This window comes from Chinchilla lanigera, unplaced genomic scaffold (assembly GCF_000276665.1).
Source record: "Chinchilla lanigera isolate Chin_1 unplaced genomic scaffold, ChiLan1.0 scaffold00016, whole genome shotgun sequence".
Lineage (NCBI taxonomy): Eukaryota > Metazoa > Chordata > Mammalia > Rodentia > Chinchillidae > Chinchilla > Chinchilla lanigera.
In genome coordinates this window covers 30,386,575-30,399,065 of record NW_004955417.1, presented here as the reverse complement: position 1 = coordinate 30,399,065, position 12,491 = coordinate 30,386,575, and the positions used below count along the sequence as shown (strand labels likewise).

The 12,491-nt window shown below is 53.0% G+C and overlaps 1 protein-coding gene across 1 annotated transcript in view; it reads left to right on the top strand.

The window, feature by feature from the left end:
* Positions 1 to 12,370: 12,370 nt before the first annotated feature.
* The window catches only part of Angpt1 (angiopoietin 1), a gene marked incomplete in the record, with an annotated part of 187,188 nt that continues 187,067 nt past the window's right edge, over positions 12,371 to 12,491 (top strand). The window contains 1 exon segment of the mRNA XM_005381965.2: positions 12,371 to 12,491.

The window sequence follows — 12,491 nt, the reverse complement described above, 5'->3', positions numbered from 1 at the left end:
TAGCTCAGCGGCAAAGCGCCTGCCTGGCAAGCACAAGGTCGTGAGTTCGGTTCCTGGTACGAGAGAAAAACTAAAACAAACAAACAAACAAGTTACAAAGGCTTTCTTTAATGTAAGGGTATAAAAGAATTAATTCATATTTTCTTCTGGTAATTTTTTGTGTGTGTGATGTAACTTCAATTGCTTTGAAGTTTACCTTGGTGTCCAGTATGAGGTAGGAAATCAACTTTACTTCCCCAGATATTCCAGAGCAACCCCATGGTACTAGCACTATTTATTTGTTTTTATTTAATTAATTGATCTGTTTATTTGTTTTTTGTCTTTTTGAGACAGTGTCTCACTATGCAGGTCAAAGTGGCCTTGAGCTCACTTTGTAGCCCAGGCTGGTCTTGAACTTGCAACAATCCTCCTGCCTCAGCCTCCTGAGTGCTGGGATTACAGGTGTGTGCCACCATGCCCAGCTATTTGTTTTAATTTTTATCTTTTGATTTTATGTTGCCCACGCTTGTTTGGAAACTACCTCTTCTTGTCTTGGCCTCCTGGGTAGTGGAATTACAGACACACATCCCCCACGTGGGTTAATGCTATTTATTTTTAAATATCTTTTGCCCCCTGATTAGAGATATCACTTGCTTATGCAATGACTTCTCTCAGTATTTAGGAATTTTTTTTTTAAATCAGATTTTCTAAAACATCAAGTCTAAATTGTATTTCTTTACCATCCTTTTCCAAGTAAAATAACATTTCTCTTATTAGTCAGGACCTTTTCAGGTCACATCTGAATGGAAGAATTAGGAAGGATATGCAATTATCTTCCACACAAAGGAAATAATATTAAGGAAATCTTTTTATAAGCCTGGAAGAAAAATAATTTTCCAGATATTATTGCTAGAAAATCTGAGACAATACCATTTTTCTTTTATTGCTAAAGATGTTGCCAAGTGACTTCCCACCACGTAGGAGGTATTTTTTTAAAATGAGTCAAGGGGTGAGGAGAGCCCACAATCATTAGGGAGGAAATGAAACCAAGCACGCATACCCATCGAACACAAGCCTCCCGCTGCTGATCACTGCCTCTTCTCGCAGGAAACTACAAAGGCTTCACCACAAAAGAGAAAAATAACTGAAGTTTCCAAAATTTTTATCCACCAAATGAAAGGTTTATATTGCACATACACGACTACAGTTTCACTGATGTCTGGCAGCAGTACTTCTCAGAATAAAGCTTGCTTATTTGTGCAGGAGAGCTGGGAATAGCGTTAGTGAGTTCAAAGGTACCGCATAAGTAGCTATGGTGGCGCGGCAGGGCATGAAAACAAGAGCGGAGCCAACATCCGCGGGGTCACCGTGTGCAGGTGAGGGAGTCACGTCAGGACCGGGGCTCCATCCTCCATCCCCACTTCCCATGAGGTCAGAAGATCACAGTCTTCTGGTGACTCGGGCCCCGCCCCTGACCCGCAAGCAGGGTTCCCGTGCCAAGGCCAGGCCTCACCTACCAGCCCTCGGTGCTGGGATGCTGAGTCCACCTTCAGGAACACTGCCACTGTCCAGCGCTCACCGTCCTCCTGGGACACACACTCCACTGGGCTGCATGTGCTTCCCGGGTTGCAACACAGACGGTCTCCTCAGTCTCAGCCAGTGCCCTCTGTCCCCCTCGTCTTTAGCACCGGCTCTCAGATCCCATGTGTGGCCTTCTCTCCTCTCTGGCCTCCCTTGGCCTGGGCACTAGCCTCCAGCTCGGTGGCCGGCAGGGCCACCTCTGCCCTCCTCCAGGGCCCTGAGGCTAGGCTCTCCATCTCAGAGGATGCTGCAACAGCCCCCTGGCCAGCTCCTCAGCGAGGTCTAACTGCGTGGTCAGGAGCTGAGCCTCCAGTCTCTACTTCCCCACCTATGTCCCTCCAGCACCGTCTCCACCTTAGTGAACGAAGCCAGCCTGCCCCTGACCAGGCCAGCCTCTCCACCTCCAGGCTGCAAGCGCAGCCCTGGGCCCCACAGGACACTGGCACAGTGGTGTCCACGCCTGCACCCGGCCGGGCACCGGGTTACTCTCACATCCTCCTCCTGCTCCAGGCTCTGTTCTCCCCCCGGGCAAAGCAGATGAAGCTATTCCTTGAGATCCAGGGCATACCGTGCCATCCTGTGTCAGCATCGAAGGTGGTGCCTGTCTCCAAGTGAAAGCCTCAGGGCACCCACGGTCCTCCTCCTCCTCCTTCCACCTGATGCCGCCCTCCCTCACTGCTCGTGCCAGGTTCTCTGGCATCCCACTGAGCTTCTGAGGAGCGCTGTGTGCTGCTCTGTCTTCTATTGCCTCTGGGACAAATCACCATGAATTCCATGTAAGGAGACAGCAATCTACTGCCTTGAAGTTTGAAAGGCCAGAAGCCAATCTCCCTTCCAATTGGGCGAAAAGCGAGGTGTTGGGAGGATGGTGTGTTCTCCTGCAGGGGTCCTTGCTTTTCCTGGTTCTGAAGCCTGTGGGATGCTTTCTGCACCTCGAAGTGAATAAAACTGCTCTTGTTTGACCTGGCTGGGAAAGGTGTGCTTGTCACCAGGGCCCATGTACTTACATGAGTCCCCCCTGTATGATCTCCCTATGTTTTTTTTTTTTTTTTTTTTTTTTTTTTTGGTTTTTCTCTGGTACCGGGAACCGAACTCACGACCTTGCACTTGCCAGGCAGGATCTCCCTATGTTAAGATTGGTGACCCACATCATGTCCTCAAAGTCCCTGTGCCAGTAAGATCACCTATTCACAGGTTAAGGGCGGTGCTGGTGAACCCGTGGCACGCATGCTATTTTTCTTTCAAGACAAAAGATATTAATTTATGAGTTCTGTTTTCTAAACAAAAACCTGAGTATTCTTGTTTAATTGCAGTTTGGGGGTTGGTAATACATAGGTGAGTTTTGGGCTGCAGTTTGGGCATTCCTGTCTGAAAGATTCACTATCACTCTTCTCAGGACTGGGATGTGGGTTTCTGCAGGGGTGGGGACGGGGAAGGAGAGGCATCATTCTCCAGCATCTCCTTAAATACCTACTCAAGTATCACCTTTCCAGTGAGAGCATTCCCGGAAATCCTATTTAAATCCGCTATCATCACAACTTTCCTTATATTATTTTCTTGCTTCATTTTATTTATTTGTTTATTTTTTGGTACTGGGGATTGAACTCAGGACCTTGTGGTTGCCAGGCAGGTGCTTATGCTGCTGAGCTATATCCCCAACCTCTCCTGCTTCATGTTAAAACTATCACTTATCACCAGAGTGTAGGATGTACAATGAATCAGTCAGCTTTTGGTCACTGTGACAAAGTACCTGGCATAAACAAGTTGGAAGAAGAAAGGTTGACTTTGGCTCATGGTTTTGAGGTCTCAGCCCGGGGTCAGGTGGCTCCACTGCCACTGCCCAAGGTGAGGAGGAACATCCTGGCAGAAGGGCAGAGCACAGTGGCTCACCTCGTGGAGCAGGGCAGTGGAGAAGTGGGGGAGGTCAGAGAGGATGGCCAGCGGCCAGATCTAGTCCCCAGGGGCAACGCCTTCGGCCCGCACACCTGCCGGCCCATCTCTCAACAGTTCCATCAGCCCTGGTCCCGTGGGTGGACTAAGCCACTGAAGAGGTCAGTGGATCTAGTCTCCCAAAGCCGGCTCTGAGCACAGGAGGCTTTGGGGCATTTTATAACCAACCCGTGACAGGGTGATGGTGAGCAGCTCAGTTCACTTGTCTGTCCTTCCTTGTTGGGATCTAAGCGCTCGGGGAGTTCGCTGCCAGATGCTCGTCTCTGAGGCGGGCAGGCCACGCCGGGCTGAGCAGATCTGTGGTGGGCGAAGATGCCGTGAGTATGGGTAGAACCGCCAGGGGCCAACCTTGCTCCGAGTGCCTCTCCAAACCAAAGGGTGAAGTGCATTCTGGCAAATATCCCCGTGCGCTCATTGCAGAACGTGTGAAACTGCTCTTCCCCTCGTGCATCCGGGTCTTACTGTAATTAACTAAAGGGGTTTGCTAGATATCAATGTGCAGGTGATTTACCAGATGCCTAACACTTGGAATGAGCTGACGTCACAACGGTGAATGTGTTCTTTGGCTCTATGGTGCCAACTGCTAGCAGCTTGCACATTCACAGTGTCGTATAATCTTCACTGCTATTCATTCTAAGACATTTTCATGGTACTGAAAGGCAGACAGTAGTATGCATTAAGTCATTACTCCCACCCCTCTACCCAGGACTTCTGGCAGACTCCCATCTGCCTTCTGCCTTCTAGATTCACACTGTCTGGGTACTTCATATGAACAGGTTCATCCACCCAACTTTTGTGTGTGGCTCCTTTTACTCATCATAACAATTTCTAGGATCACCCATGCTATAGGACAAGTCAGTACCTCACTCCTTTTCATGGCTGGCTAATATTCCCTTGCATGGATCTGCCACACATTGTTTATCCATTTATCTGTCCATGAATATCTGTGCTGTTTCTTCCTCTTGACTGTTGCAAGCTGTGCTGCTAGGAGTATGTGGTGCCAGCTTGACACAAGCAAAGCCTTGTGCCAAAACCTCTTGGTTTCCTTGTGCAGAATGTAGAATGCATGTCGATTACATAATTAGAGAGACTGCGATAAGTAATGTCAAACCTCCTGTGCTTGATTTGGGAGAAGCAAATTGTTACTGCTGTTTTCGCAACCCCTTCTTTCATTCCAGGTGTAAAATCATATATTGGAACATTTGGGGTAAAAATGGGAGCACTGAGCAAATATTTTGGGAGAAACAAAAGCATTTCGTGATTAAGGAGACAACATGTCATTGTGACAACAGTTGTTGATTATCAGAGTCAACACTGTGTTCATGAGAGGTCACACACAAATGTTTTATTCTTTAAAGGCTTCAGAATATAAATCTCAGAGACAAATGTGTTCAACAGCAACTAAACAGCATAAGCGAGGGAGGTGCTCAGTCTCTTGGGGCCGGTTTATTTAAAATGCAGTAATCTTTGTGTCCTTAAATGCTCTAGAAATTAAATACACAACACTTTAGAGGCACTAAGGTCACTGTTTTATAATCCTACAATTAAAAATCTCTCCAGAAATATGTCAGGCATATCCAAGTAAGTTTACTTTTTATTTTTTAGTACTGAACAAATTGAAGTGTTTTCACAACATTTCTTCTTGGTTATTACTTTCCACTAAAGTCGCTGACTGTTAAAGATAGCTACACACTAGCTTTAGAAATAAAGGACTGTCCGTCTAAACCAGGGTTTATGCTGCACCCAGGTCAAGTGAGTCCGAGTCTCCCCGGCCAAGGCTGTGCATCTTCGTGGTGCTGCTGGTTAAGGGTCAAGAACCCGCCCAGAGGTCCTCCACTGTGAGCACGGGGCAGAGTTACCCAAGGGCTGCTTGAAACAAGCTGGGCCGCTCTCAGGCTCTGCTTCCGAGCGCCTGGCTGGGCCCAGGGTCGTGATCCTAACAAGCCCCAGTGGTGCTGGTGTGGGTGACCGGGGACTCTGAGCACAATAGATCCCCCGGGCTTTTGTACTCAGTGACGATGGAGATGCAGTTGGTTGTAGAGCTGCAGATGAACATCCAGGAACTGACTTTTATGTATCTGAGAGGATTTTCCTCAGCATTCTGTTAAAACAGCTGGGCCCTTGAGTCAGATGGCTTAGAGAAAATGCTACTTGTTCTGTAGACGGACAATCCTTTATTTCTAAAGCTTCAGTTTCCTCATCTGTGAAGTGGGTGAGATATGCCTGTTTAGGAGTTAAGTGTGGAAATGTATGTAAATTGACTGTATAATAAATGGCCCTGAATCTACTATCATTACTAACTTTTAGGGGTCGCTTTCATTTTGAACGCTATGGCTTTCTTCTTGTCTAATTGGCTATCAAGTTCTGTCTTTGTATGAGGTTAATAACTAAGAGAATGCACGATAACATCAGGGAGAGTGTTGGTTTCGGTGTCTGAATGAGCAGATGGTGAGGCCGACTCATTTACATCCTGCCCCCGGGGTGTGAGGACTGCTTCCCTCCCAGCAGAAAGCCCCACACGCAGGCAATACTTTTGCAGCAGGTTTTGCGCTAGATCTAACTGCAACCAATGACTGACCAGAGATTTCTATTGTTCTGCTCTTGGTTCTGGCAGTGGGAAGAACAATGAAGTTGTTTAGTAGGTGAAGAGCAAATCCTTTCTAGTCTTGCGTTAGGAAGACGGATGGGGAATAGTAAACACATTTCTTCTTAAGAGCTGCATTCCCTGTCAAGAATTTACATTCTTTCCTCAAGTCTTGCAAAAAACCATAAAGCCACATTAGCTCAAAAGAGGGGAGGGAGAGTTACTATTTAAAGGAGCAGTGAGGCATCAATTTCCCCCAGTTTAATAACAGCAAACACTTACTGAGTACTCACGTTATATACCGGACCATGCTAATCACTACACTTGCATTATCTCATCTATTACAGCCATCAAAATCACCCAACATGGAGGAAATTTTATTACCATCATTGTAAAGAGAAAAAACCAGTTGAGAGAGGTTTCGGGCAGTTCTGAGCCCAGGTCTTCTGATGGCAGATTTTAACACCTATTAGGAAAAACACCTTAGTTTTTCAGATGCTATTGTTTAGGGTAAATCAAGGTAAGAACAAGGCTTCAATCTGGAGCGAAGGAAACAAGATACAGGGGCAGGGGTGTCACAGCAGGCACGAGAGAAGCATGAACATAGTGCGAACTTCCATGGTTATAATTCATCAGAGTATTAATTGCCTCAGTTGTTAATTTAAAGACAGCTACTAACATAAGAGAAAAATAGAGAAGGAACAGCTAAGTCATGTACTCAGGACAGAAAACGTTAACTTTCACATGTCATGAATTATGTTTAACGTTACCATCACAAGACTGATCTTTGCCAGATATATATGACCCAAAAACCTGATTAAAGCAACCATTTAAAAATGCTTTATGTACCACTGGAATTTACTCTTAATTTAATTGCCAAATTCTTAATCTGATTAGAGCCTGCAGAGGAGTAAAATTGGCTTTGGGAAAAAAAATAGATAGAATAAGGCTTCCTTTGCACATACACGAGTCATGCCAGACTGCATGTTTCTTCTGAGACCAATACTAGCATTTAACTCCTTTCCACTGCACCAGAGTAAACACTATCTCCCAGGAAACAGTGTGATGATAACAGGCCTCGAGTCCGGCCACGAAGTTCTTGAGCAGAAGATGGTCTGGTAGGACTGGCTAGGAAGGAGTGGGGCGCCAACTCACGGTGACGAAGCTGAAACGACATCCACGTTTCTCCACGGCCCCCAGGACCCGAGATCCTCACCAGCGGTGGGGTTGGCCCACAAGGCCCTGTCCCAGTAGATGCTCCCTGGCCTCTGTAGAGTGTTCCTACGAAATTGTTTCCAACTCGTTTCATTCGTTCACCAAATATTTATTCAGCACCTACTGTGTGCCAGGCACTCACTGTTCCAGGCGCAGGGACGGGGTGGCCGGGGGAAGAACACTAGACCCCCTGGAAGAAGCCGGCACTGTTACGCAGCCGTCCTAGTGACCGCGGCCAGCGGCCCACTGCGACTGCTTCTCCAATGTGTGATTTTTAAAAAGAGGTTCAAAAATGACCTTACACATTTAAGGGGGTGATATGATAGGGGATGGGATTAGATAAACATGGTCATAAAATTCAATTAAACAAGCTAAAAAGCGAGGCCGCGTTGGAACACGAGCAGGAACACACATGCAGGCACGGCATAGAGCTCTGGGTGCGCACCAGGCCAGCCTCGGGGATTCATACCGTTACTCCCTTCGTCTTCCAAGGCTCGGTAACGCTCAGCCCTTGTGTCTGTCTTCACTCTACCGACGGGCAAACTGAGCTGGGAATGACCGCCCTGTCTCACCTTGTCCAGCGTGTGGTAGCCCAGACAGAAACTGCCATGGAGAAGAAGACAGAGCAGCCCTGGCCCCACCTCACCTCCTGAGAAGCAGCCCACGCGGAGGGGAGGCTGGAGAGAGACACGGCGTGGGGCGGAGGAGGACACGGAAACCAGGCCCGAAGACCTCGAACAAGCGGTTTTAGACACAACTGGCTGTCGTGTTTGCGCATACATTACAGCAGGGCTCACAGTGCTCGTGCAGGGTCCTTTCACTCCCGGGGGTCGAGGACGCCACCGCCTGGAATCTAACAGGGGACTGGAACCGCATGTGATAAGTCCAGGCGTGCAGCAGCGGCTGTTCATGAGAGGTTCTAGCCATGTCTAAAACGCATGTTCTTTCTGCAGTGGGGAGGGCTGAGGCAGGGAGCTCCTGGCATTTTTCTCCCATCCAGGCATCTCCAAGGGGAGGAAGTGGTCAGTTACTGAGCGCGGTCTCATCCTGTGTGCGCCCCTCCGGCCGGCAGCGCGCCCCCTCCCTGACAGCGTCGCCCCCGTGCAGTCCCCTGGGGGGCAGCTCCTGCGCCTCCTCTTTGATTTGTCTGCCACTGTGCACTGCTGGACACTGTGTCAGGTGTAGAATCGGCAAGACGCGTCGCACAGGAGGGTCACTCTGGCCTTCCTGCAGTGGTCTCCAGCCGTGCCCATGCCCGCCAGGGCTGGGCTGGGAAGCCAGGCGCTATCCTGCTGCCACTCCTGGATTCACTCTGCAGATTCACGGGAAAGCCAGGCCTGGGCCGGCCCGGCCTGCACTGGCAACCCCTCAGACTACAGGACGCACCTAGGTCTTGGGGTCTGGGCCTTAGACAGGTGCTGCCTGGCAGGCCCAAGCCACAGGCTCTGCGTGCCAGCAAAAGGGGCCCAGGGGCCGATGGACAGAAGCCGGCCGCACCCTGGGGGCCATGCAGGTGCAGACCCACGCAGGGCGCAGGACCCTCCCGCGCCCACGCCAGCCCGGCTCTGAGGGCAGCTGCTCCCGGTGTACAGCGCAGGCCGTCTCTCTCCGTGCTGAGGTCACACCCCCCCACAAAGCACACACTGTGGTGGGAAGAGATGAGGAGTTTGAATTGCTCAGGAAGCAGCATTCCGTCCACACCGCCCTCCTCCGTGAGCGTCCCAGGGGTCTCCAGCCCACACCCGGGGCCTCGGGGCCAGGCCTCCCGTCCCTCCCCACCGCTCCGGAGTCCTGGAGCCTCTGCTCCCGCCCCCCAGTCCCAGTTTCCCTCAGGCTCCACGGCTCCTCCTCCTTTCTCAAGCAGAGCAAATGAATTCTGTCCCTGCTGCCTCTAGGTCTCTCTGCTGTTGTTCAAAACTAACCTGGCGAGCAGGATCCCGGACTGGCAGACAGGGCCGCTGCTCTCCTCACCTCTAACCTGGCGAGCAGGATCCCGGACTGGCAGACAGGGCCGCTGCTCTCCTCACCTCCTGCGTCTCCCTCCCCTACTCAGCCTGCTCCGGTCCGAGGCTCCTTGCCTTGTGCCCCCACTTGGGGCTGGGTGTCTTCAGTGATGCCCTGTACATCATGCCCGAAGGAGCCACCAGGTGAGACTCCAGGGTCCTCTTCCGGTTCGGCCCCTCTTCCCACCTGTGTGGCTGCCGTGTAGCAGGTGTGGGGGAGGTGTGCCGACGGAGCTGCTGAGGCAGGGCCGGAGCCCTGACACAGTGCTGATGCTTTTCAGGAACAGCGGGGCCTTGGTGTCCTGAGCCACCCTGGGTTCAGGTCGTGGAGGAGGTGCGGGAGGAGATGGGGGCTCTCCCAGCCATTGCCGCCCTGGGTGCTTGCTTGCATCTCAGGCCTGTGGTAAATACACCGCGCTCTGCTATAGTGCGCCGTTGGACCTGGCTCTGCAGCAGGCGATGTTGGCGTCTGGCAGGGGGTGCGGCGTGGGACTGACTGGAGAAGACCAAACGCGACCACACGCCTGTCCGGCAGCGGGAGGACAGCCAGGCCAGGGCATCCTCGCCTAGCTGCAGCTCTCTTCTAGAAGATCGTAGCCTGACTTCAGTTACCAGTTCCCTGCGGCCCCGCGCTGCCTTCTGAAAGTCGGTTCCGCCCCTTCTCACACTCAGGACCTTCGAGGCTGCGGTTAGCGGGCGAGAACTCTGACCGGTCAGGGACCAGATTCCTGCTCTGCCGCAGAGACCGGGGCCTCCACACGTCACCTCCTGCGCCCTGTGTCTTCATCGGCAAGATCAACGCAGCGTGGGAGGGGCTCTGCAGATGCTCGGAGGAAAAGTGCAGGAAGCGCTGGAAGCATTTCCTGTTGCTGTTGTGCCGGGCTCTCCCCCAGGACCCAGGAACTGACCCAAGAACCAGCAGAGCGGCCAGGCCGGGCCTTGTGCGACAGTCGGCATCTGAGGGCTCGGGAGGGGCCCTGGGCCCTTTCTCTCGCTCATCCATTTTCCGTACTGTCAGGCAAAGCACCGGGCGTCAGTGCTGAGCTAGGGCAACACGCAGGAGCTCACAGCCAAGGGGGTCGACAGCAGACGGAAACAGAAAGAAGCCCGAGGCGGGTTCCAGGTGGGAGGTTGGTTCCCAGCTACCAGAGGAGGCCCTCGAAATCCACAGAGAGCCTCTCGCAGGGTCTCACCGGCAGGAAAGCCTCACAAGGACGCAAGAGACGTAGGACGTCAGGGCCAGGGAGTTCCCACGTGAGCAGTGTCCGGCCCAGGACTGGACACCCAGGAGACAGAGCCTTAAAGCTGAGTCCCCATTCCAGAGCCCCGATCTTCTGAACAGGGTGCAAAGCCTCCACGACCAAGCAACCGGAGCCTCGGCAGAGCAGAAGTCTGTATCTCCTGGGCGTGTTGTAAACGTTACAAACTCTGGCCGGCTGGCCGTACTCCGCCCGCTCCTGAGACTGCACCGTGAAGCGCAGGGTCCCTGAGTCGTGGCACAGCCCGGCCGTGACCACGGGCTCCGTCCCTCCCGCCGACGCTGGGCTAGTTCTCCTGTTGCTCAGAATGAATCTTCAGACATTTTCCAGGGTGACACCAGTACTTCCAGTGTCACGGTTTCTGCTTTTCTGGGGAGGAAATAAAGCAGACGCTCTTTTGCTCTGTCTCTCTGCCCCCACCTTTGTTTTCTTTTTATGGGGCTGGGGGTGAGAATTGAGCCCAAGGCCTTCCCACTGAGCTACATTCCTAGCCCTGTTTTATTCTGAGCAGTCTCCTTAAGTCCTTCAGTTGTCCAGGCCAGGCTTGAACTTGGGACCCTCCTGCTTCTGCTTTCCCAGGGCTGGGATGACAGGCCTGTGCCACGTGCCTGGGGTCCACCCTGATTTTCTGTCTTGAATTTCAGGCTTCCCCTTCTTGGGTGTCTATGTGGCCCTCAGGAAATCTGCACTCCTTTTCACTCCTTTCAAGCAGCGACAGACCCCTGAGAGTTGCAGGGTGAGCAGCCGGCCTTCTGTGACCCGGTAAGCTCACTCCGGTGGTTAAGTGAGAGTGCATGAGGAGCCGCAGGCGGGCAGGACGCTCCCTGTCACTGTCCTGCAGGGCAGGGGAGGAGGCTGCGGAGGCTGAGGGCCTGCAGGGCCTCCGTCCGGGCAGCAAGCCGGGGAAAGGCCAGCAGCCTCCCCACGCCCGCCCTCCCGCAGGCCGTTCTCCCTGCAGGCCCGGGGCTCGGGGTGCTGCCCTTCCTGGCCGGGCCCAGACAGCTCTGTGAGCGGCGCTCGCGCTGGGTGCTTAGGGTCCCTCTGCCACGGAAAGCCTGCGGCCCTCTCCTGCCCTGGCGGGCGCCCTGGGTACACAGGGCCGTGTGGCCGCCGGGGCAGACCGCGCGCTCCGAGTCCGGGATGGTGACCAGCCCTCCGCGGGGAGAGGGCTCCCCGGGCTGCAGGGACCGGACCGGCGCCCAGGCCTCTTGCAGCCGCCCAGGAAGGCCAGGCCTCCGTCCCGTGACACTCGCTGGGACAGCACAGGAGGGCACGGATCCTGGTACTTCGTCCCTCTGCTTCTAGAAGTTGAGTGAATGCAGTGGGAAAGCCTGCCCTGAAAGTAGCTTTCCCCTGTTTCTGCAGTCCAGAAGAAAAGTTTTTCAAGAACTTAATAATCATGCAAATTTATCATCTGCAAACAGGATCTCACGGAGGGAGGGACAGTAAGCCACCTTTCCTCCTGTTCCCCACGACACAGGGCGGTAGACCGCAGGGCGCGGGCAGGGGCGGCAGGGTGTCAGGGGGACAGACTGCTGTCCCCAGCGCCTCAAGGTGCACCGCCCCGGTTATCCGGCGCCTTAAGGTGGACCGCCCCGTTACGGAGTATTAAGGTGGACCGCCCCGGTTATCTAGCGCGTTAAGGTGGACCGCCCCGTTACGGAGTATTAAGGTGGACCGCCTTGGTTATCCAGCGCCTTAAGGTGGACCGCCCCGGTTCCTGAGTGTTAAGGTGGACTGCCCCGTTATTGGCTCCCCGAGGCTGCGGAGGGGCGGGGCCTGCAGGACCGAGGTCACGAGCACCAGCCCGGCTGTAAGACGATCCGATCCGGCCGGCCGGCAGCCGCGGGCACACACTCGCATTCCTGTCAAGTCGCTGGGAGCGCGTGGATGTGCAGCCGGAGCCCCTGAGCGGCGGAG